Source organism: Dendropsophus ebraccatus, chromosome 5 (assembly GCF_027789765.1).
Source record: "Dendropsophus ebraccatus isolate aDenEbr1 chromosome 5, aDenEbr1.pat, whole genome shotgun sequence".
Taxonomy (NCBI): Eukaryota; Metazoa; Chordata; class Amphibia; order Anura; family Hylidae; genus Dendropsophus; species Dendropsophus ebraccatus.
The window spans coordinates 128965906-128991655 of record NC_091458.1 but is presented as its reverse complement, the minus strand read 5'-3'; the positions used below and the strand labels follow the sequence as shown (position 1 = coordinate 128991655).

At 49.5% G+C, this 25750-nt stretch overlaps 1 protein-coding gene across 3 annotated transcripts in view; it reads right to left on the bottom strand.

Moving 5' to 3' along the window:
- SCML2 (Scm polycomb group protein like 2) overlaps positions 1-21465 on the bottom strand; it is a 70912-nt gene extending 49447 nt beyond the window's left edge. For all 3 annotated transcript variants that reach the window (XM_069971234.1, XM_069971236.1, XM_069971238.1), the window contains exon 1: positions 21098-21465. The gene's annotated coding sequence lies outside the window, so the exon portion shown is untranslated. The remainder of the gene's footprint in view (positions 1-21097) is intronic.
- Between the last annotated feature and the right edge of the window lie 4285 nt (positions 21466-25750).

Genomic DNA, 25750 nt, shown 5'->3' with positions numbered 1-25750 from the left:
TAATAGGAGAGTGACTGTACAGACCCTGCCATACAGAACATGATCAAAAAAAGTAGCTGTTAGTGGGGATTCTGCCAGGGCTGCGGGGGACATGACAGTGATGTATACTTACCTGTCCCGTCGCTCCATTGCAACTGCCAGTTTGCAGGCCTCTAGCTCTCTGCCACTGTCAACAGACACCAACAGATCAAAACTTTAGACATACCTCTGTGACATATCAAGAGTTTTTTTCTAATGTAAAGTACCTTTTAAGCTTCTCTTTAAAACATAACAGGAACTCTTGCATGCAATTGTACTTCATGGGGGAGTATGCTGGGCAAAACTGACACTAAAATGATCCAACAATAATGTTGCTAATGCAACAGTAAATCTACAATAAATCTACCAGGGGCACATGACTGCCCCCTCAGTGGGGAGTAAAGGTGGTCTGCTGCTGGCGGGATCCGGTTTGTAACTTTCCAAATATAATAATTATGCTAATAAAATAAATATACAAATATGACATGATGACAAGTACAGCAGCCATCTTTACTTGGTCACTGTGACACTAGAAGCAGCAGTGCCCCCTTAATGCTTTGTTGTATATGCAGCAGGGCAAACATACAGTGCATGTCACCTGGAGGTTACCAGTAATAAAGGATGGAAAGGTAAGTATAGTATTTGTTTTCCCTTTTAGCACTTAGCTACAGTGATCACTGAGAAAGGTTGTGATTGTGAGGAAACTGGAACTGCTGACAGTCTGTAAGCCTGATGTCCACCAGCCTCATGGGACAATTGCCATTTGTGTGAGGTAACACATGTGACGTCTGTTTTGTCAGGTGGCTGGTAGCAAGCTAACACGTTTAGTTACTGCTTGGACCAGAAGGATTTGGTTTCTTGATTTTGTGCCTGTGTGAACAAGGCTATAAACTGTGTTTTTCCAATAAACAGCTGTTTTTGGAGTTTGCCTGCCTCTACTAAATTAAACCCCCGCATCACCTTAAAAGCGTACCAGGTTAGGGTAACAGTTAAGCACGGTGACAAAAGAGTCTTATTCCTATTTCTCACTCTCTACATTTTAGGGTGGGTTCACACGTACCAGATTGCAGCGGATTTCACCCTATTTCCCGGCTCCCTAACGTCCCATCAGTGACTGCGGCAGGATAGGGCACTGATAGACTGAGCGGGACGTCAGAAAGCCAGGGGCCACAGAAGCAGGTCAGAGCGAGGACAGGTAAAGTATTCACTGGGCCACAGCAGGTTAGCGGGGATGGGGCTTTACATACTGGCTGCAGAATGAAAATAAACCTATACAAAATGACAGTACTGAAAATTCCAGAGGATTTCGCAGCATAAAATCCATTGCAATCTGGTACATGTGAACCCACCCTTAGGGTGTAGGACGAGAGCTGGGCTGTCTGCTAGTAGTACACACACAGGCATGTCCTTTACTTCTCTGACCAATCACAGCGCATAGTCCTCACTGCTATGACATAGTGCTGGTGAAGGTGCGCTGGGCTGATGATTTGACAACTATAGATGACATATGGAGGAAGAATGGAGTTACAGATAAAATAGGTTTGCCAGGTGCTATATGACCAGAATATAAAGAGTTATACTAAGCACTGAGCTACTACAGACAAGCTAAAGGCAGGGGGAGATAACACTGAAGCCCTGTGGACATTTAGCAGTAACTACACTGGTATTTGCACAAGGGACAGCTGCCCTGAGTTTTATCGGTGGTCAGAGATGAGAAGGAAGCATTGATTTACCTTTGAGAAGCACAGCCCGGGTTTATCCTGGTCTATTACGACAGGCATATAGTGACCATGGGGGACATTTATCAAAGGTACACCAGAGCCGTATGCCAGGAAGAAGGTGCAGATTCGCCCCTTCTCCCTGGCGTACGCCTCCCGTACGACCGGCTCGCCCGAGAGGCGGGCTGGCGGAGCTTGCGGGGGTGTGACGAGGAGGGGGAGGCGTGGCCTCCACCCGCGCCTAATTTATCATGATTTAAGCCTGCTCACAGACGCAAATCATGACGCAAAGCTACACCTGCTGGAAGAAGCGTATGCCTCTTAGTAAATCTTGACAAAGAAAAGGGGTCAGGGCCTAATACAAGACCGGCATACTTCTACGCCGGTCTTCGTAAATTCCCCCCCCCAAGACTTTAGAACTGGTTTTCTGGGGTAAGAAACATTTTTGGTAAATTAAGTTATTTACCAATGTTAAGAATCACATAGGTTATCATATGGAGGGGATCTGTATGAAACAAGAGTGCCCATTTATTACAGATGCAGATGGACTTCTGTCCATTTAAGAGAGTCCAGGAACAATATTTAATCATAAGAAGAAAAAAAAAAAACAACTTAAAAGTAAAAAAGAAAGAAAGAAAGAAAGGTTGGAAAGAAGAAGCAATAATGATAACAGATGAGGAACAGAGAGTATCAGACGAGAGGGGGCACCCTGGATAGCAATAGGTATTATTTGCAGGAGTAAAAGCAGCATCAAAGAACCAGTCACAGCTTGAATCTAAAGAAAACCAAAGATGAATATATGTTAATATACAGCAGAGACGCGGGACATAATGTGAATGCATTAATAAAGTCAGAATCACCCTTTTCTGCATTGTATTTAACAAAGGTTTAGGCCGTGCTTTTAAGTGTCAGTTTCTTGAGGATCAGGGGATTTCTGCTTGTAATCAAATGATTTTGATGTTTCACATCAAACCGATGGCCCCTTTGAAGCCACTTCTCAGTTACTTACTTGTATTAAAGCTCTCACATGTTTATGATTCTTCAGGCTTTCTAGCATATGTCCTTTAAGGAAGTCAATGCCTGGTGGACATGTCATGTGTGGATTTTAATACATCGCTCTGATCTGAGCCAAGATGCAGAAACAGATTTTTTTTTAAACTATTGAAGTTAAAGCCATGAAAAGTGAAAAAAAAAATGCCGAAGGGGGTTAAAAAAAAAAAAAAAAGCATAATTTGTGTGATGAATAAACTATTCCTCAAAATGTGAAGTCTAGTAATCTTGCAAAATAATTTATTAGTGCTAACTAGAGATGAGCGAACCTGGTTCGGGTTCGAGTCGATCCGAACCCGATCGTTCGGTATTTGATTAGCGGGGGCTGCTGAACTTGGATAAAGCTCTAAGGTTGTCTGGAAAACATGGATACAGCCAATGACTATATCCATGATTTTCACATAGTCTTAGGGCTCTATCCAAGTTCAGCAGCCCCCGCTACTCAAATGCCGAAAGTTTGGGCTCGAGGTTCGCTCATCTAGAGGGAGCTCCCTATGTCACTCTGTAGTATCAGAACAGCAGGATTCCAGCTGTAATATACAGCCAGGATCCTGTTACCATTGCCAGGAATGGACTGAAGTTAAAGGGGTTATCCAGCACTACAAAAACATGGCCACTTTTCCTTCTCTCTTGTCTCCAGTTCAGGTGCAGTTTGCAATTAAGCTCCATTTACTTCAATGGAACTGAGTTTGAAACCCCACCCAATCTGGAGACAAGAGAGGGGGGAAGTGGGCATGTTTTTGTAGCGCTGGATAACCCCTTTAACCCTTCACATATTGGGCAGACAATTCCCCGTCAGCAAGCCTCTCCCATCCATTTATTGGCTGAGCGGCCTATTACTCCCAAAAGAGTCTGTGTCTGAAGTATAGGTGAGATTGTCTCGGCTGGACCCCAACATGCCGTAGGAGGACCCCAGGGCAGTGCAGAAAGGAAAGAATAGTCTGTTTGTTATTTTCTCACCATGGGTAGCAGAAGATTATAAGTTATGTTCGAGCAGAATACCCCTTTAGTCTAGTTATACACAAACCGTATTGCAGCAGATTGCTAACATTGCTAACTTCTCAAAGTGAAATCTGCTGCAATATTGATTTCTATTAAGGTCTACGGCACTCCATTCTAGCAGTGGATTTAAAATTCCGCTATGAGAATATTGTGCCTAGACTTGAAAAAGTAAACTACTTAGCTCCTGACACCGTGCTTACCTGTCCACGTTCCACCGTCACGCCTGCATGCTTTTCCGGGTTCCCACACATGGACAGCCTGCTCAGCTAATCACTGCACTTTCTCGCAGTAGCCAGTGATTGGCTGAGCAGGCCATCACTGAGCAGGGACCCAGAGAAGAATGCGGGGAAACGTGGACAAGTAAGCATGGTGTCGGGAGCTAAGTATATGACACTATACATTGGAGTACCATAGACTTCAATAGAAACCAGTATAACAACAGATTTCACCGCCAAACTCACATTGTGAAATCCATTGTGAAATCCACTGCAATACTGTTCAGGTGAATTTACCCTCAAGTAGGGCTGGGCGATTAATCGAATTAATTCGATTAATCGTCCAGAACGTTGAAATCGATTTAATTTTTTGTGAAAATCGTAAATTTGATTTTCACAAAAAATCATTTCGGGCTGCTGTGCCGGAGAGGAGCTGAGAGGAAGGTGGGTTGTGGTGCGGGCCGGCGGGAGAGCCGTAGAGGGGCGGTGTGGGTGAGCGGGGAGAAGATGCTGGGTGGCCAGGCTAAAGAGGGGCGGTGCGGTGCGGGCCGGCGGGAGAGCCGTAGAGGGGCGGTGTGGGTGAGTGGGGAGAAGATGCTGGGTGGCCAGGCTTTAGAGGGGCGGTGCCGGCGGCCTCCAGCCACTGACAGCGCCGCCGCTGACCTGCCCCCGCCCCCTCCACTGAGCGTCCCGCTCTCCTCTCGGCCAGACATGGAGGTCCCGGGTCTGTGGAGGAGGAGGCCACAGGGCTTACAGTAGGTGGTGATCGCAGCGCTGCAGGTCCTGGAGCTATACAGCGGGATGGGGGGGGGGGGGGGGCTCAGTGCAGATCCCCGTTCCCGCTGTATAGCTCCGTGACCCGCAGCGCCGCGATCACCACCTACTGTAAGCCCTGCGGCCTCCTCCTCCACAGACCCGGGACCTCCATGTCTGGCCGGGAGGAGAGCATGTGTGCGGAGGTGAGAGGAGGAGGAGAAGGAGATGTATGTGCCCTCCTGCTCCAATCACCCCCAGCGTCCCCCCCCAGTCCCCTCAGTGTCCCCCCCAATCACCTCAGTGTCCCCCAGTCCCCAAATGCCCTCAGTGTCCCCCCCCAGTCCCCAAATCCCCTCAGTGTCCCCCCCAGTCCCGTCAGTGTCCCCCCCAATCCCCTCAGTGTCCCCCCAGTTCCCCAATCCCTTCAGTGTCCCCCCAGTCCCCTTCAGTGTCCCCCCCCATCCCCTCAGTGTCCCCCCAGTCCCCTTCAGTGTCCCCCCATCCCCTCAGTGTCCCCCCAGTCCCTTTCAGTGTCCCCCCCGTCCCCTCAGTGTCCCCCCCAGTCCCCTTCAGTGTCCCCCCCAGTCCCCTTCAGTGTCCCCCCAGTCCCCTTCAGTGTCCCCCCCAGTCGCCTTCAGTGTCCCCCAGTGTCACCCCATTCCCCCTCAGTCTCCCCAGTCACCCCTCATCTATACCTCCACTACTACACCCCTTATCCACTAGACCTCCATTACTACACCCTACGTAGATGAAGGCACAAACATGATTTCCTATACTATATGGGGGCTCTGTTACACTGGAAAGCAATATAGTTGTTGTCTGAAATATCATTAAAATAGTATCTGATGCTGCAGGGAGAAAATGTTCTGTTTATTTAGCAAAAAAAGAAAAAAAATCGAGATTTAAATCGAGAATCGTCCAAATTTTTTTTTAAAAATCGAGATTTTATTTTTTGCCCATATCGCCCAGCCCTACCCTCAAGCCTCCTTAAGGCTATATTCACACGGGCGGGCTCGCAGCGAGATTCTCGCTGCGAGCCCGGCAGGTCCTGGCAGTTCCCATACACTACATACTTGCTGCGGTCTAAACGACCGCAGCGAGTATGTAATTATACCGCCCTTAACCCCTTCTGCTCCCCCGCTGTAAGCAGCATACATTACCTGTCCTTGCTGCACGGGTCCGGCGTCCTGCTCTCCCGCCCGGCCAATCAGTGGCTGCGGCTGGGCAACACACTAATTGGCCGGACGGGAGAGCAGGACGCCGGACCCGTGCAGCGAGGACAGGTAATGTATGCTGCTTACAGCGGGGGAGCCGGCGGGAGCAGAAGGGGTTAAGGGCGGTATAATTACATACTCGCTGCGGTCGTTTAGACCGCAGCAAGTATGTAGTGTATGGGAACTGCCAGGACCTGCCGGGCTCGCAGCGAGAATCTCGCTGCGAGCCCGCCCGTGTGAATATACCCTTAGTTTTAAACTAGATGGGGTAAGCTGCAACAACAAACTTTTCCTTGATGCAAAGCTATCTGATGTGCTGTCCATGGTGCTGAACACAGAGCTGGATCAAATTTTTATGAACTCGCATGAGAATTTTCAGTGTCGATGACTTTCAAACCACAAGCGAGAGACATTGCTAATCTGATTGCGGCTGTCAAGATGACGGCCATATTCTGGACGTAGCTGAAAAAATAGACCCGCTCACTGTCCCGAGACTTATACTGTATATGCAGTGAGTGGCGGCTGTTGCTAGGGTAAGACTTTCGTCTCTCCCCATCCCCCCCCCCCCCCCCGCCAAAACACACACACACATCACACGCAGAAAAGTCGGAACTATTAATATATAACACTACTGAAGGAATTGCTGATTTTTGGTAACCTCACATCCCCAAAACACATTATAAATATATTATAAAACCAATGTGTTTCGCTCCATAGTGCTTAATCATGGTCACATAGAAAATAGGACATGAGGATCACCATGTTCTATTTTGTATGTGACCATGAGTAAGCGCTATGGCGCGAAACACGTTGGTTTTATAATATACTTATGAATTAAAAGTTATGTTTTAATTTTTCCTATCACATGGAAGTGCTAACCAACCACAATTTTTCCATACCGCTCTTCAGCATCTAGCAAACGCCAGGACTTGTGCACCCCAACCTCTCTCTCACACCGTCTGGAGCCGGACAACACGTGTCGGGTGAGCTGATTCATTCCCTCCTTGCCTATGTTCTAGAATCATACTGACCAGCAGAACAACGTTAAGGTGTCAGTTTAGCTGCATGAGGAATGACGTAAAAAAAAGAAAAAGTTAAACTTTTCAGAACTGTGCAGCTTATTTTTTTCAATTGCACAGCATCAATATTTCATCTTGGTTGCTTTATATTGCTATTCTATAGTTAAATGAAGGGAGTCATTCAAATGTATAACTGCCCCCCCCCCCCAAAAAAAAAAAAAAAAACTCCTAATACAAAAATAGAACAAATTTAGTGGTTCGTGACATGCAAGAAGAAAAAAGAAAAGGTCACTAAGGGGATATAGTGACTAGCAACATTTTGAAAAACAAGGACACAAATAATGAAGACAAGTAGAACATGACAGTAGCTGGGCACGTTACTTACCTGATCAGTAGCGTCCATCACACAGCAAACACTATGTAACGTCGGAGTTCCGTAGACTCCTAGTAACTGCATGCGATCAGCACTATCCTACAGAACTGCATCCTCTCTGGAGTGTGATTCCAAAGCAGGTACTGTGCAAAGAGTCACATCTGCAGATGAAAGAGTGTCTGACGCCTCCTCGCCAGCCCAGCTGTGTTTTACTACTACTTCTATTCATGGTAGTCTGGGATACCATCAACAGCACTGAAGGCTGAATTGAAGCAGCTACAATTAAAACAGTCAGGCGGACTGTCTTTTCACTGTCCACTCACTTGCAACACTACCGGGTAAGACTGGCAAACCAAGTAACTGCAGAATGTTTGGTACTATTGTATAACCTAGCTAAAAATGCAACCGTAAAGTAAGATAGTGACGGTATTTCTAGAGTGACGGCAATACATAATTCCTATGGCTTTCACAATATACAATAAAGATCAAAAGATAGTTACATCTGGAGTTATTTCACAGGGAAATCCATCATAAGTCCATCTAGAACATATTCTCTAATGCAAAATGTCAGACAGGCTTTCCCAAGATCCTGATCAGCTGAAAGTGGAACGTCTACTCACTCCCCCTCCCATCCCTGACTCAGCTTGGAAGGGATGGGAGGAGGGGGAGCGAGGAGGCATTCCTGCTTGCAGTAGATGAGGAGCTTGGGAGAGCCTCCTACTCGGATACAGGCAGCTGTACTTGACAGAATGAAGCAAGAGCCGTGACTCATCCACTTGACCAAATATATGAATATTTAGACCAAAATGAGTAAAGTAGTCATGTGAGCAACCCTACTGACAGTTCTCTACATGCACATTTATACACACAGACAGCTGTCAATCTCTGAGTCCTCAGCAAACTCAGGCACTGCAAGCTGATCAGATGCACCATGCTACTGCCCGAGCTTCTGAAACACCTCAGGAAATTTAGGCCACACAGCAAGCTGATCAGATGCATTGTGCTGCTGCTAGGGAGCTGAAACACCTCAGGAAACTCAGACATCGGAAGTACTATACACTTGACAAATGTAAAATCAAAATGTAAAATCAAAATCCCACATACAGAGTGGCTGTAAGGGTTCTAATGCATGGAGCGGAAATAAATCAGGTGGTCCCGGCCAGTGATTGGCTGAGCGGCCTGTCAGCTCAAAGCAGGGCTGTGGAGTCGGTAAGCCGCAGCTCCGACTCCTTCATAAATGGCCGGTCATATACCAGGGGAGTTATTTATCACACTGGCTCAGCAGCTTCTCCCCAATGTCCTACATGATCCTGGAGCGACTTCTGAGGGAATGAGGAAAGATATAAAGCAGCTTCTCCTGTGTGTGCAGTGGATGCAGCCAGTCTTCAGCCTCCATGTCTTGACCAACTCAGAACTAGACTAGATGGAGCAGGTGATCTTTTCCTGCTGACAATCTTCTATGTTTCTAACTAAATATTTACCATACACACAGAAACACTGCTAACAATGCCAGATACCTGTAATATAGAGGTCAGCCATAGTGATAAAGAGGGGGTCACACAGTGATATAGAGAAGTCACACATACTGATATAGTGGGGTCACTGTGAGTGTGGGGGCACGCCATAGCGAACACACACACAGCCTTCTGCAGCCATAGCATACACACACACACACACACAGCTGCAGCCATAGCATACACACACACACACACACAGCCTGCTGCAGCCATAGCATATACACACACACAGCCTGCTGCAGCCATAGCACACACACACACACACCCTGCTGCAGCCATAGCACACACACACACACAGCCTTCTGCAGCCATAGCCTGCTGCAGCCATAGCACACAAACACACACAGCCTGCTGCAGCTATAGCATACACACACAGCCTGCTGCAGCCATAGCATACACACACACACACAACCTGCTGCAGCCATAGCATACACACACAGCCTGCTGCAGCCATAGCATACACACACAGCCTGCTGCAGCCATAGCATACACACACAGCCTGCTGCAGCCATAGCATACACACACAGCCTGCTGCAGCCATAGCATACACACACAGCCTGCTGCAGCCATAGCATACACACACAGCCTGCTGCAGCCATAGCATACACACACACTCTGCGTGCTGCAGCTATAGCATACACACATGCACAGCTTGCTTCAGCCATAACACACATACACACAGCTGCAGCGATAGCATACACACACACAGCCTGCTGCAGCCATAGCATACACACACACACACACACAGCCTGCTGCAGCTATAGCATACATACACACACACACACACACACAGCTGCAGCCATAGCATTCACATACACACACACACACAGCTCCAGCCATAGCAAACACACAAACACACACAACCTGCTGCGGCCATAGCATACACATACAGCCTGCTGCAGCCATAGCATACACACACTGCCTGCTGCAGCCATAGCATACACACACTTCCTGCTGCAGCCATAGCATACACTAGTGATGTCACGATACCAGAATTTTGAGTTCGATACCAATACCAACTTTTTTTTTTTCAATGCTCGATACCAATTCGATACTTAATAAATTTTATTTAAAAAAAAAAAACACACACAAGAATAGAGATGGGCCCGTACGGACCATATTACTTTAAAGGGAACCAATCACACACAAATTGGCCATAAAGATAAGGAAACGTGCTGGTACATCAGCCAGCACGCTTCCTAACTATCCCCCTGTCCCCTCCGTCCCATGAACATTCAGCCCGCAAAGTTAGTTTAATAGTGTCCCGCGCTGTATGCAAATTACCATGTAAGTAGTCAAGGTGGGCGGGCGGCTGGTCAAGTAGTCCCGGTGGGCGGGGGCTTCGTCATGTAGTCACAGGCTCCTGGGCCGCCTCCGGTGCTGTAATCACGCCCCTCCGGGCGTGTTGTAAAGCGGCTCCTGGTGACGTCACTCGGGGGGGCCGGCATTGCACGTCGGCCACGCCGACGTCTTTACTAAGCTGCGCATGCGCAGTGCAGCCTGAGAAGACGCTGCTGTACTGCACTTGCGCGGCGTAGTACAGCAGCGGCTTCACCCACTGTACTGCGCACGCGCAGCTTAGTAAAGACGTCGGCGTGGCCGACGTGCAATGCCGGCCCCCCCGAGTGACGTCACCAGGAGCCGCTTTACAACACGCCCGGAGGGGCGTGATTACAGCACCGGAGGCGGCCCAGGAGCCCGTGACTACATGACGAAGCCCCCGCCCACCGGGACTACTTGACCAGCCGCCCGCCCACCTTGACTACTTACATGGTAATTTGCATACAGCGCGGGACACTATTAAACTAACTTTGCGGGCTGAATGTTCATGGGACGGAGGGAACAGGGGGATGGTTAGGAAGCGTGCTGGCTGATGTACCAGCACGTTTCCTTATCTTTATGGCCAATTTGTGTGTGATTGGTTCCCTTTAAAAATAAAGTTTGCATTATTTAAAATAAATGTTCTTAAAAAAATTGCGCGCTTCCTCAAGGCCCTTAAGGCACGCTGCGCATGCGCGTGAAACGGCTGTAGCCCAGTCACTAGTCAGCGTCTTCACCGAGCCGCTCTGCAAATAAAGGCTTTTTAACCTGTTATTGGGGTGAGTGCCACAATTCTTCTTTTATGTTTCGATATGGACACTTGATCTTGTTGTTGAGCAACACCCTGAACAGTATGGAGGTCACCCTGTAACGGGTTATGTAATTGTAAATCTTGCCGAAGTAAGGACCAAGTGGTGCCGGGAAGTATTTCCTCTTGATTGCTACACATTTTTTATCTTTTAGCCTGCATGGCTGTGGGGTGATCTTTAGTTTTATTAGTAGCACATTTTTATGTGGTACTAAATTTGGTGGTTTCTCAGCTTGCACCATTAACCATGCGTGATCAGGAAGGTGATAATCTTATAATATGCACAATAACACTTCAGTATGCACAATAACACTTCAGCTATCAGGGCGATGATGGGGGCTGTAGTCATGTAACACACACTTCAGCTATCAGGGATCAAGGAACTTGTAGTCATGTAACACACACTTCAGCTATCAGGGCGATGATGGGGGCTGTAGTCATGTAACACACACTTCAGCTATCAGGGATCAAGGAACCTGTAGTCATGTAACACACACTTCAGCTATCAGGGCGATGGTGGGGGTTGTAGTCATGTAACACACGTCAGCTATCAAGGATGATGGGGGTTGTAGTCATGTAACACACACTTCAGCTATCAGGGATGATGGGAACTTGTAGTCATGTAACACACACTTCAGCTATCAGGGATGATGGGAACTTGTAGTCATGTAACACACTTCAGCTATCAGGGCGATGGTGGGGGTTGTAGTCATGTAACACACACTTCAGCTATCAGGGATGATGGGGGTTGTAGTCATGTAACACACACTTCAGCTATCGGTGAGGATGATGGGAACTGTAGTCATGTAACACACACTTCAGCTATCAGGGATGATGGGGGTTGTAATCATGTAACATACTTCAGCTATCAGGGATGATGGGGGCTGTAGTCATGTAACACACACTTCAGCTATCAGGGATGATGGGGGTTGTAGTCATGTAACACACACTTCAGCTATCAGGGATGATGAGGGTTGTAGTTGCACTATTCCAGCTGGATTCGGGCAGCAGAGTAATGTGCAGGTTACAGCCCCCCTCCCCCTTCCCGGTTGCAGCCAGGCAGACCTTTTGCTCACCCCCCACATTGCTGATGCCGGCCCGAGACTGTCCTGACGGCCCCCACCTCACAGCCATCCACCTCCTGTCAGATCTCCTCCTCGCCTCCCCCGGACCGTGCAGCTCTCAGCCTCTCCCTTCCCTCTCCTGCCGCCGACGCTGCTCTGTAATTCTATACTGACCCGGGACCCCGCGTACCCCTCGGCTCTTGTCAGATACTCACCGGGCCCAGCTCTGTCTCATGCCTGGTGCCTGTGGAGGGGGGAACCTCATGCCGCTCCTCATCTTATTCCATAAGACCTCAGCACTATCGCAGCTGCCAACCCCCGCAGTGGCACACACGTGTCCCCGGGTCGGCGGTGTCCCCCGCGGCGATGTGAGAGGCAGGAGTGGCCGGCTAAAGCTGCTAAAGCTGTCCCAGGTCTGTGTTCGCAGGGGTGGCACAGAGAGAACATGACAGGCGCTCAGGTAGCCACCTGTCATGTTCTCTGCACTATACTCTGTTAAACTACACTATTTTGTAGTTTAACAAAGTATCGATACCAGGAAATCCTGGTACCGAACTGTTTTTTCGGTGCATCGTGCATCCCTAGCATACACACACAGCCTGCTGCAGCCATAGCACACACACACACAGCTTGCTGCAGCCATAGAACACTGAAGAAAAACACCACACTGAGGACAGAGGTTACTGCTACACTACTTATGTCTTCTCCTCCTCCTCTATATTACACAGGATATCTCCATATTACACTGCTGCTCATATACAGTAATCCAGCATCCAGGAAGAGAACAGCACAGATCCCCCCCCCCCCCCCACACACACACACACACACACACACAATGGACTCTTCCAGCTCAGAAACAAACTGCCAAATAGTGACCGACAACTTTTCCTCGGCCAGCCTTATCTAATAGGGCCAGTGTCCTATTAGAATGTTGTTCATAATATATATTGATGAGCAAAACTTACAAAAATTCATATCAAAACTCAATTTTAAATTGTTCTAAGATTTTTTTTAAAGCTGGAGCCGGAGTTGGTACATTTTTTCCAACTCTGACTCCAGCCAAAACTAGCTCCGACTCCGACTCCACAGCCCTGGCTCAAAGGCCACTCTAAAGCCCCTATTACACAGGGCGACTTGATCCTCGTCTCCAGCTTACTGCCGCCACTATTACACCGGCGGCAGCAAGCAGGTAAGTGCAGGGGAGGCCGTAGGGAGCTGCGGGGTCGGGGGATGAGTGATCGCTAGATTGTCCGGGCAGCCTATAAAGGGTAGCGGCGGTCTACTATTCCACTATTATTCCTACTACTTCTATTGCACGGAGTAACAGCAGCATATCCCTGCTATATGAGTCGTTTGTGTTTCAACATGTTGAAAGACAAACGACTACAACGATCAGCCGACATCGTTCATGTCGGCTGATTGTTGCCTTCTATTACACAGAACGATTATCGCCCGAAACGGACGATAATCATTCTGTATAATAGGGCCTTAAACTGCAGCGTGTGGTCCTGGGACTGAAAGCAGAGGGCAGGACAAGGCTCAAAGTGTGGACTGGTAATGTATAACAGTTTAGGGCAAGGACTGCATGGACATCGCTAACAATGTCCGAGCAGCCCTTGCTAAATGATCATCAAGCCGTGTAATAAGCTCAGTAAACTAGCGCCAATTGAACAGATCCGTGCTTATTTACATTACTGATCAGGCCTTCTAATAGGACCCCAAGTCAGTACTGATCTTGGTTTAAAGTGTTATTACTTTCAGCATCTAAATCAACAGTAGATGTGATATAAAACAAGTTTGCAATATACATTATTTTTTTTTGTTGTTATCATGCTGTAAAACAAAGCTGAACTTACCAGAAATTCAGGTCCAGTCTCCTGCAGGCAGATTTTCTGACTGGTGCTGGTTAATAAAAACAGACTAAACACAAGAGTTCGGCCAGTACAGAGAGTCACGGCTCAATGTGTCCCTTAATCACATGACTGCCTTCTCTCTGTGGGCGCTCAGATGGCCTGGGAAATACAGGACTTCCTGTTTTCTGTTTTTTGAGAAAAAAAAAACTGTCAGAAAACAGGAAGCGCCATGTTCTCCATGATAAAAAAAATAATAATGACTGTACATTACAAACTTGCTTTATATCACATCTACTGTTGATTTAGAGTTTAAAAGTTAGAACGACAGTGACACTTTAACTAAGTGGGTCCAATCAGTTGCAGGTTGTAATGTAATGCACATGTGTACATAATGTACATAAACAGTGCATAGCTCTCGGGGTATAGAGGGCTCTTGGCAATTTCCCCATATAAAAAAAAAAGAGCACCCTTGGAACAAATCTAATCAACACACTGACACTTTATACCTGAGCAGTGACGGTTATATTTTTACTAGTGTAATATATTGAATGTTAAAAAAAAAAAAAGAACCTACACTTAGTAGGCATCACACAATCTCACGTTCAGTATGCTACTTGACATAAAACAGTGATACTTACTTGTTGTAGATATGCACATTTATACAAATTACACAGTAATTCATATTGTAGCCAGACAATAGCAAGAAAAAAAAAATTGTATTCCACCTTTTCAATGAAACCAGATTAACCTTTTCGGTAAGTTTTGACAATTCAGCATGCTGACACTCTTCACTAAATTTTATTGAGCCAGATCAAGGAAACAAAAATCATCAGTGTCCATTTGCTCTACACTTTGCTGCCACTTGAAATTGCTAATGAAGGAGCCTGGTCTGAAGCAACTAAACTCCGGCTAAACAAAGAATCCCCAAGAACAAGCTGGTTTAGTTTCTTGCTGCCAGTGGAGAACAGGCCATGCATCTGAAGTAGCTACGAAGAAAATAACGTGTGAGCAATGAACAAGTCTGTATCACTCTATGTACTTTTTTTTTTTTTTTTAATGGATCCGTAGGGTACTATTACACAGAACGATAATCGGCCCTATCGGCTGACCGTTGATATAGGTTTGGACCTATAATTGTCAGGCGCCTACCACGCATCGGTACGTGTAATAGCGTTGCGCGGCCGGCGGCTGGCGATATGCAAAGAAAAATACATTACCTGTCCATGCAGCAGGGCTCCTCTTGAGCTGTGCTTCTTCCCGGGTCCCGCACCCTCCAGCTTCAGATCGGCCTGTCTGAGCTGACAGGTCGCTCAGCCAATCACAGGCCGGGACCGCTGACAGGCCGCTTAGAAGCTGGAGCGTGCGGGACCCGGGAAAAGCAGAGCGTAAGAGGAGCCCTGCAGGCTGGACAGGTAATGTATACAGTTTAAACAAGGGCTGCAAGGACATCGGTAACAATGTCCCTGCAGCCCTTGTTAAACAATTATCGGGCCGTGTAATAGGCCCAGTAAACGAGTGCCGATCTAGCAGATTGGCGTTCGTTTAGTTATTATCGGGCCCCCATTGGCATGTGTAATACTACCCTTAGTGCTGTCTGTGTCTGTGTACCACATGCAGGAGTCCTAATGTTAAAGTTGTCAGTGCTCAGACCAGACTAGAGGTTGTCAGTACCCACGATACACAGCACACTGCATCAAATTGGTCTACATGGCTGTCGTCTCAGAAGGAAGGCTCTTTTGTTTTGTCCTCCTCATGTTTAAAAGGTTATAGCGCTTGCATTTTTTCACCTACAAACCCATATAAGCCTTTATTTTTTGCAGCACCAATTGTACTAAGTCACCAATGACAGACTTAATTCTTCCATAAAGCATGCTGCGAAAGCAGAAAAAAAATTATTTGCGCAGTAAAATTGAAAGAAAAACAAAAACATTTTTTGATTTTGAAGGGCTTCATGTTTACGCTGTTCACCCTGTGGTAAAACCGACATGTCATTTATGTTACAACAATACGCAACTTATAAAACGTTTATGTTACTTGACAGCGTTAAAAAATGTAAACTTTTTTTTATAACTACTGGGGAAATTTATCAAACATGGTATAAAGTGAAACTGGCTCAGTTGCCCCTAGCAACCAATCAGATTCCACCTTTCATTCCTCACAGACTCTTTGGAAAATGAAAGGTGGAATCTGATTGGTTGCTAGGGGTAACTGAGCCATTTTCACTTTACACCATATTTGATAAATCTCCCCCAATGTTAAAAATTGCTCTATTCTGATCCTTATGACGCTTTTTTGGTCTATGGGGCTGTGTGAGGTGTCATTTTTGCACCATGATCTCTACTTTCTATCGGAACCTTGCTTATGTATAGGCGACTTTTTAATAACTTTTTATTACAATTTATCCGAATATGTGACCAAAAATCAGCAATTTTGCACTTTGGTGGGTGTTTGTGCTTACGCCATTTACCGTGCGAGATTACGAATGTGATAATTTAATAGTTCAAGCGATTATGGATGCGGCGATAACAAATCTTTTATCTGATTTTTGTAATTTAAAAAAAAAAAAAAACTATTTTTCCCTACAGCAACTTGAAGTCCCCCTGGTGGACTTTTATTATAACTGAACTGATCTCTCAGAGATCAATGTAGTACATATGTACTGCGTTGATCTGTGAGATCAGCGCTTGGTTACAATGGGCTGCTGGAGCCCATAGTGGTCAAGTGGCAATCTGGGATCAGCATTATTGCTGCGCTGAGTCCTGGCTCAGCAAGAAGCAGGGATCACCCCTCTGCAATCGCATCAAGGGGGGGGGGGGCGATCCCGTCACTACACCCGAGGTGATAGCTTTTTCAAGCCATGATAGCCGAGGGAAAGGCTGAGCAGAGAGGCTTGCATCATGAGCCCTCTCTGTATCCCCCTTTACCCATGATGACGTCCATGGACATCAAAATGTGTTAAGGGGTTGTGTCATGAAGCAAAGAAGGTAAAATCAGATGTGTACTACATACCTTTATGTAAATTGTATGCACATTCCCTCTTGCTTGCATGTGAAGTAAAAAAAAAAATAAAATTAAATAAAAATGCTAGTACTAATGGTCAGGTGACTGCAACTAAACTAAACATGTGTGACACAAACTACTGGATGGCCAGTGGGCCGCGACTAATGAAAACGAGTTATTAAAACAAAGCAGACACAGAGGGATTAGGGAGTCTATATCTTTAAAATGATACATTATAAGATATGCTTGTACTTTGGAAATATATTTCATTTAATATAATGTATCAGTATAGACCTGGTTTTCTTTGTGACATCACCCCTTTAACAGTTTCAATTTCAAAGCTAATACATAGGGACAGGTCATAATTGTTTGCAGGCTGGGCCACACAGCCTATAAAAATTGCTTGCACAGTACAAGTCATACTATTTCTGCACAGCTTGTTCCACAAGTGACAGCTTGTATCTGTGGCTTGGGGACATGGCAGAGCACAGAGGGGAATATTCTGTATAAACTGAGCAAAATACAACAGGGTTAAAGGAGTATTCTAAGAAAAAATAACTTGTCCCCTATCCACAGGAAGTAAAAGATTGTGGGGGGTCCGACCTCCATACCGGTTGATCTCCACATCAGCCCGCGGCTTCTTTGTTTTGAATAAAGTCACGAATACGGCACGTGACCTGCAGCTCTATTCATTCCTATGGAGCTGTCAGAAAGCGCAGAGTACAGCAAAAGAGCATGTGTAAGCCCTTCAGCTTCATATAATAACGGTATGTGAATACTACAGAATTTGCGCGGATAACTTCCAGCGGATTCCGTGCGTGGTCCTGCTTGAAGTTCCCCCCGTCCTATACGATCTATTCTATGTGCAGGTAGATTCCGCCATCCAGCCAAACAATTGACACAACAATTCTTTGGGAGGATGGAGGAATCTGCCTGAGCATAGAATGCAGCCTATGGGAGAGGGTGTGGGGGAATGAGCGGCATAATCCACCGAAAGATATCCGCGAGAATTCCGTAGTGTGCACATACCTTTAGATCAGGGATGGGGAACCTTCGGCCCTCCAGCTGTTGCAAAACTACAATTCCCATCATGCCTGGACAGCCGAAGCTAAAGCTTCGGCTGTCCAGGCATGATGGGAATTGTAGTTTTGCAACAGCTGGAGGGCCGAAGGTTCCCCACCCCTGCTTTAGATGGTAAACACATCCAGGCAACTCCACAGAAGTCAATGGTAACTTGAGAATTCTCTTGCAGGAACTATTATAAAGTGATTAAGCATATAAGGAATCCAATGTGAGTAATCTGCCTCGGTTACCATTCTGAACTCACAGGAAAAACCTGAACTGCAACTTGTACTTGTGTAAATGAAGATGCCTCCTACTGTATTCCACATCATAAAATAAAGGGAAAATAAAAGGTGTCTCAACAAGACAGAGGGATGTCATAGAAGGGGATCCTCTGCTCCAGTCGCACCTCTATCAGCCACTTTCTCAAGCAATACCAGCATACCTTGCAGTCAGGGTAACCTCTGATGATAAATGAGGTGGACTTCAGACCAGTTTAGGGTGGTATTACACGGCCCGATAATATCTGTAAACGAGCATTGATCTGCTAGATCGTCGCTCGTTTACTGGGCCTATTACACGGCCCGATAATCATTTAACAAGGACTGCATGGACATCGTTACCGATCTCCTTGCAGCCCTTGTTTAAACTACATATATTACCCATCCACGCTCTAGGGCTGCTCCTGCGGTCCGCTTCTCCACAGGTCCCGCGCACTCTAGCTTCAGAGTGGCTTGTCAGCTGACAGGCCGCTCAGCCAATCACAGGCCGAGACCGCCGCGGCCTGTGATTGGCCCGGCGGCCTGTCAGCTGACAGGCCGCTCTGAAGCTAGAGCGAGCGGGACCCGGGGAGAAGACCGCAGGAGCAGCCCTGGAACGTAGATAGGTAATGTTTATCGTCAGTCGCCAGCAACGCACCGCTATTACATGTAGCGATGCGCGGTCGGCGCCCAACGAAAATAGGTCAGAACCTATATCAGCGATCAGCCGATGAACGTTGTCATCGGCTGATCGTTGTATTTATTACATGGAGCGATTATCGTTCCGTGTAATAGTACCCTTGGACTCCATACACACAATGCAGCTAAAGCTTTGGTCAAAAGGCTTTAACACTCTGCATTTTAGAGTTGTTTACAGCTGTCTAACATCTCCTGACCTGAAGACCTCTGGCCGTGGGCTGTAGTGGGAGGTAGTAAGGACCACCAAGAGGGGTTCTTCCTGCCTGAACACTTCAGCTTCCTTTAGAGATAAGAGGCAGACAGTGCCTGGCAAATGGAAAGGATATGGTCTGAACAGACGTCTGTCGTATGTGGCCACCTGGATGGAGCAGACAAATATAGAGGAAACAGACAAATAAAGAGAAAAAGTAAAAAACAGACAAGAGAAAGTTTTCTGGCGTAAGGCCTGTAATTCTGTATACTATCCGCAATGACGGAAAGTACATAGTACTTTAGATTCTACAGTCTGCGCATTTGCCGGGAACCCAGACAGCAAAAAAACAAGACAAAAACTATACTGGAGAAAAAGATGGGTAAGGCACTGCCAGACTCTTCTGATGCCCACTTACCTCCAAAGGAAAACAAAAGGATCTGGCAGACGAAATCCAACAGGACCAATAGGGAAGATTAATGGTCCATTTACACCAAGCGATAATTCGCCCAATCAATCGTTTAACGATTTTGAAGCAAAGATTTGGTTTTTATAACATTCAGCGTTTAGACGATTAGTTAGAAAATTCGTCATTTCAATCATTTTTTTTTATAAAGCTTAAAAGGGTACTCCGGGCTATGTGTATTTTCAGTGTACGGCCGGGGAGGGGGTGAATATAGAAGCCGCCGGTCACTTACCTCCCCAGTTTCAGTGCCGGGTCCAGGATGGCGCCGCTCCGTTCTCCCGTCCGGCTGCCACTTCCTTGAGAGGTCACATCTCAAAACGCAGTTCAGACCAGGAAGTGAAAGCCAGACGGGAGAACGGGACAGCTCGATCCGGGACCCGGCACTGGAACCAGGGAGGTAAGTGACTGGCAGCTTCTATATCCACCCCCTCCCCGGCCGTACACTGAAAATACACCTAGCCCGGAGTAACTCTTTAAGCCCATCTCACACATGGGGTGAATCTTTGAAAGAAGTTTATAGGAAGAGATCTGCGAATTTTTAGCAAATGACCAACAACGATTTGAGAACATGCTGAAAGATCAAAATGAACGATTTCTCTCTCTTCGCTTGATCGTTTGCTGTTTACACGAGCCGATTATCGCTCAAATGCGATCGTTATCGCGAAAATTCGAAAAATAATCGCTCCGTGTAAACGCACCATTAGTCGGCGAGAGTCAGGAGGAAGTCTAATGTGTATGGAAGCCTATGATGTCTATGAAGCAGCGAGTAGGGACGTGGGCTCCATGTCATACCTCATACAGCCGACTTGCTGACTTTTCCCACCATTTATCGGCACAGACCAGTGTTGGTGATGACTTTATCCGCCAGGTCTGGGAAGAAGCAGCAGAATGTGCCCCATTATTCCCCCACACCTGCAGCCTCCTAAGTAAACTTTACTACATGGAAGCATCTTTACCTTTGCGGTCAGACGAGGTGGGTCCTGCACACGGCCATCATTGTTCTACGGCCACAACCATCCCGACATACATGACACACGCCAGTATATAAGCTGTAATTTACATTATTATAAATGTGGCTACGAGCGGCATCCATGAGGCAGCAATCCTGCTGTATACCTCCTGTATACCTCCATACAGCCAGGCGTCTCCTGAAGTTACATGTCTGCCCCTGATCCTATATGACACTAGTAGGTCACCCTCATCTGCCACACATGTCCCTGCTGGGCAGGAGGGATGGTGGGCAGGCACTAACACACGATGGGTCAGTACAAGACATACAGCTGATACTACTACGACCCTCATCATCCTGCACACAGGGCTGCCTCCTGAGTGTACACTCGGCTCCTAGTCACGTGGCTCCCTATAGACCCAGCCGGGCACCGGAGCCCACCTAACACTCCCCCAGGACAATGCGGCTGCATCCCGCCCCGGTACCGTGTGGCCGGCCGAGCACTGGAGGCCGCTGTGGGATGATGAGAGGAGTGAGCGCTCACCTCAGTACACACCACGCTGCTGCCAGCCCCGGAGCTGTGCGGGATCCCGAGCCGCCGCCGCCACCATTGAATGAGCCCTCAGCTGCCGCCGTCTGTCACGGTCGCCGTATCCGTCTCCATCCACACGTCCATCCGTATATCGCTCGGCCGCCTGGTCTGTAACTCCCCAGTGTCGCTCCACAGTGAGGACCTCACGGCGCCGCCATGTTGTCATTGAGCGCGCACCCGCCTGTGGTTTGTGTTCATGAGAGGAGAGGAGGGGGCGCTCGGGGGTCTCGGCTCCTCACACGGCATCAATGGGGCTATTCTTCTGCCCTGCACCTCAGCCGGTGTGTACAGACACGTATAGGGGAACACACAGCCAAAAGTGCAGATATAGGCAAATACTGGGAATATTACAGCTCTCAGTGTCCCCACAATAGTGGAGACCCCCAACAGCAGTACCCCCACAATAGTGGAAACCCCCAACAGCAGTACCCCACTCTCCTCCACAGAGTCCACCAGCAGTACCCCCACTCTCCTCCACAGAGACCACCAGCAGTACCCCCACTCTCCTCCACAGAGACCACCAGCAGTACCCCCACCCTCCACCACAGAGACCACCAGCAGTACCCCCACTCTTCTCCACAGAGACCACCAGCAGTACCCCCCACTCTCCTCCACAGAGACCACCAGCAGTACCCCCCACTGTCCTCCACAGAGACCACCAGCAGTACCCCCCACTCTCCTCCACAGAGACCACCAGCAGTACCCCCCACTGTCCTCCACAGAGACCACCAGCAGTACCCCCCACTCTCCTCCACAGAGACCACCAGCAGTACCCCAATCTCCTCCACAGAGACCACCAGCAGTACCCCCCACTCTCCTCCACAGAGACCTCTAGCATTACCCCCCACTCTCCTCCACAGAGACCACCAGCAGTACCCCCACTCTCCTCCACAGAGACCACCAGCAGTACCCCCACTCTCCTCCACAGAGATCTCCAGCAGTACCCCCACTCTCCTCCACAGAGTCCACCAGCAGTACCCCCACTCTCCTCCACAGAGACCACCAGCAGTACCCCCACCCTCCACCACAGAGACCACCAGCAGTACCCCCACTCTTCTCCACAGAGACCACCAGCAGTACCCCCACTCTCCTCCACAGAGACCACCAGCAGTACCCCCACTCTTCTCCACAGAGACCACCAGCAGTACCCCCACTCTTCTCCACAGAGACCACCAGCAGTACCCCCACTCTTCTCCACAGAGACCACCAGCAGTAGCCCCACTCTCCTCCACAGAGACCACCAGCAGTACCCCCCACTGTCCTCCACAGACACCACCAGCAGTACCCCCCACTGTCCTCCACAGAGACCACCAGCAGTACCCCCCCACTGTCCTCCACAGAGACCACCAGCAGAACCACCACAGAGACCACCAGCAGTACCCCACTCTCCTCCACAGAGACCACCAGCAGTACCCCCACTCTCCTCTACAGAGACCACCAGCAGTACCCCCCACTCTCCTCCACAGAGACCACCAGCAGTACCCCCACTCTCCTCCACAGAGACCACCAGCAGTACCCCCACCCTCCATTACAGAGACCACCAGCAGTACCCCCACTCTCCTCCACAGAGACCACCAGCAGTACCCCAATCTCCTCCACAGAGACCACCAGCAGTACCCCCCACTGTCCTCCACAGAGACCACCAGCAGTACCCCCCACTCTCCTCCACAGAGACCACCAGCAGTACCCCCCACTGTCCTCCACAGAGACCACCAGCAGTACCCCCCACTCTCCTCCACAGAGACCACCAGCAGTACCCCAATCTCCTCCACAGAGACCACCAGCAGTACCCCCCACTCTCCTCCACAGAGACCTCTAGCATTACCCCCCACTCTCCTCCACAGAGACCACCAGCAGTACCCCCACTCTCCTCCACAGAGACCACCAGCAGTACCCCCACTCTCCTCCACAGAGATCTCCAGCAGTACCCCCACTCTCCTCCACAGAGTCCACCAGCAGTACCCCCACTCTCCTCCACAGAGACCACCAGCAGTACCCCCACCCTCCACCACAGAGACCACCAGCAGTACCCCCACTCTTCTCCACAGAGACCACCAGCAGTACCCCCACTCTCCTCCACAGAGACCACCAGCAGTACCCCCACTCTTCTCCACAGAGACCACCAGCAGTACCCCCACTCTCCTCCACAGAGACCACCAGCAGTACCCCCACTCTTCTCCACAGAGACCACCAGCAGTAGCCCCACTCTCCTCCACAGAGACCACCAGCAGTACCCCCCACTGTCCTCCACAGACACCACCAGCAGTACCCCCCACTGTCCTCCACAGAGACCACCAGCAGTACCCCCCCACTGTCCTCCACAGAGACCACCAGCAGAACCACCACAGAGACCACCAGCAGTACCCCACTCTCCTCCACAGAGACCACCAGCAGTACCCCCACTCTCCTCTACAGAGACCACCAGCAGTACCCCCCACTCTCCTCCACAGAGACCACCAGCAGTACCCCCACTCTCCTCCACAGAGACCACCAGCAGTACCCCCACCCTCCATTACAGAGACCACCAGCAGTACCCCCACTCTCCTCCACAGAGACCACCAGCAGTACCCCAATCTCCTCCACAGAGACCACCAGCAGTACCCCCCACTCTCCTCCACAGAGACCTCCAGCAGTACCCCCCACTCTCCTCCACAGAGACCACCAGCAGTACCCCCACCCTCCATTACAGAGACCACCAGCAGTACCCCCACTCTCCTCCACAGAGACCACCAGCAGTACCCCAATCTCCTCCACAGAGACCACCAGCAGTACCCCCCACTCTCCTCCACAGAGACCTCTAGCAGTACCCCCCACTCTCCTCCACAGAGACCACCAGCAGTACCCCCACTCTCCTCCACAGAGACCACCAGCAGTACCCCCACTCTCCTCCACAGAGATCTCCAGCAGTACCCCCACTCTCCTCCACAGAGTCCACCAGCAGTACCCCCACTTCACCACAGACACCACCAGCAGTACCTCCACTCTCCTCCACAGAGTCCACCAGCAGTACCCCCACTCCACCACAGAGACCACCAGCAGTAACCCCTCTCCTCTACAGAGACCACCAGCAGTAGCCCCACTCTCCTCCACAGAGACCACCAGCAGTACCCCCACTCTCCTCCACAGAGACCACCAGCAGTACCCCCACTCTCCTCCACAGAGACCACCAGCAGTACCCCCACTCTCCTCCACAGAGTGCACCAGCAGTACCCCCACTCTCCACCACAGAGACCACCAGCAGTACCCCCACCCTCCATTACAGAGACCACCAGCAGTACCCCCACTCTCCTCCACAGAGACCACCAGCAGTACCCCAATCTCCTCCACAGAGACCACCAGCAGTACCCCCCACTCTCCTCCACAGAGACCACCAGCAGTACCCCCCACTCTCCTCTACAGAGACCTCCATCAGTACCCCCACTCTCCTCCACAGAGACCACCAGCAGTACCCCCACTCTCTTCCACAGAGACCACCAGCAGTACCCCCACTCTCCTCCACAGAGATCTCCAGCAGTACCCCCACTCTCCTCCACAGAGTCCACCAGCAGTACCCCCACTTCACCACAGACACCACCAGCAGTACCTCCACTCTCCTCCACAGAGTCCACCAGCAGTACCCCCACTCCACCACAGAGACCACCAGCAGTACCCCCACTCTCCTCCACAGAGACCTCCAGCAGTACCCCCCACTCTCCTCCACAGAGACCACCAGCAGTACCCCCACTCTCCTCCACAGAGACCACCAGCAGTACCCCCACTCTCCTCCACAGAGATCTCCAGCAGTACCCCCACTCTCCTCCACAGAGTCCACCAGCAGTACCCCCACTCTTCTCCACAGAGACCACCAGCAGTACCCCCACCCTCCACCACAGAGACCACCAGCAGTACCCCCACTCTTCTCCACAGAGACCACCAGCAGTACCCCCACTCTCCTCCACAGAGACCACCAGCAGTACCCCCACTCTCTTCCACAGAGACCACCAGCAGTACCCCCACTCTCCTCCACAGAGATCTCCAGCAGTACCCCCACTCTCCTCCACAGAGTCCACCAGCAGTACCCCCACTTCACCACAGACACCACCAGCAGTACCTCCACTCTCCTCCACAGAGTCCACCAGCAGTACCCCCACTCCACCACAGAGACCACCAGCAGTACCCCCACTCTCCTCCACAGAGACCTCCAGCAGTACCCCCCCCTCTCCTCCACAGAGACCACCAGCAGTACCCCCACTCTCCTCCACAGAGACCACCAGCAGTACCCCCACTCTCCTCCACAGAGACCACCAGCAGTACCCCCACTCTCCTCCACAGAGACCTCCAGCAGTACCCCCCACTCTCCTCCACAGAGACCACCAGCAGTACCCCCACTCTCCTCCACAGAGACCACCAGCAGTACCCCCACTCTCCTCCACAGAGATCTCCAGCAGTACCCCCACTCTCCTCCACAGAGTCCACCAGCAGTACCCCCACTCTTCTCCACAGAGACCACCAGCAGTACCCCCACCCTCCACCACAGAGACCACCAGCAGTACCCCCACTCTTCTCCACAGAGACCACCAGCAGTACCCCCACTCTCCTCCACAGAGACCACCAGCAGTACCCCCA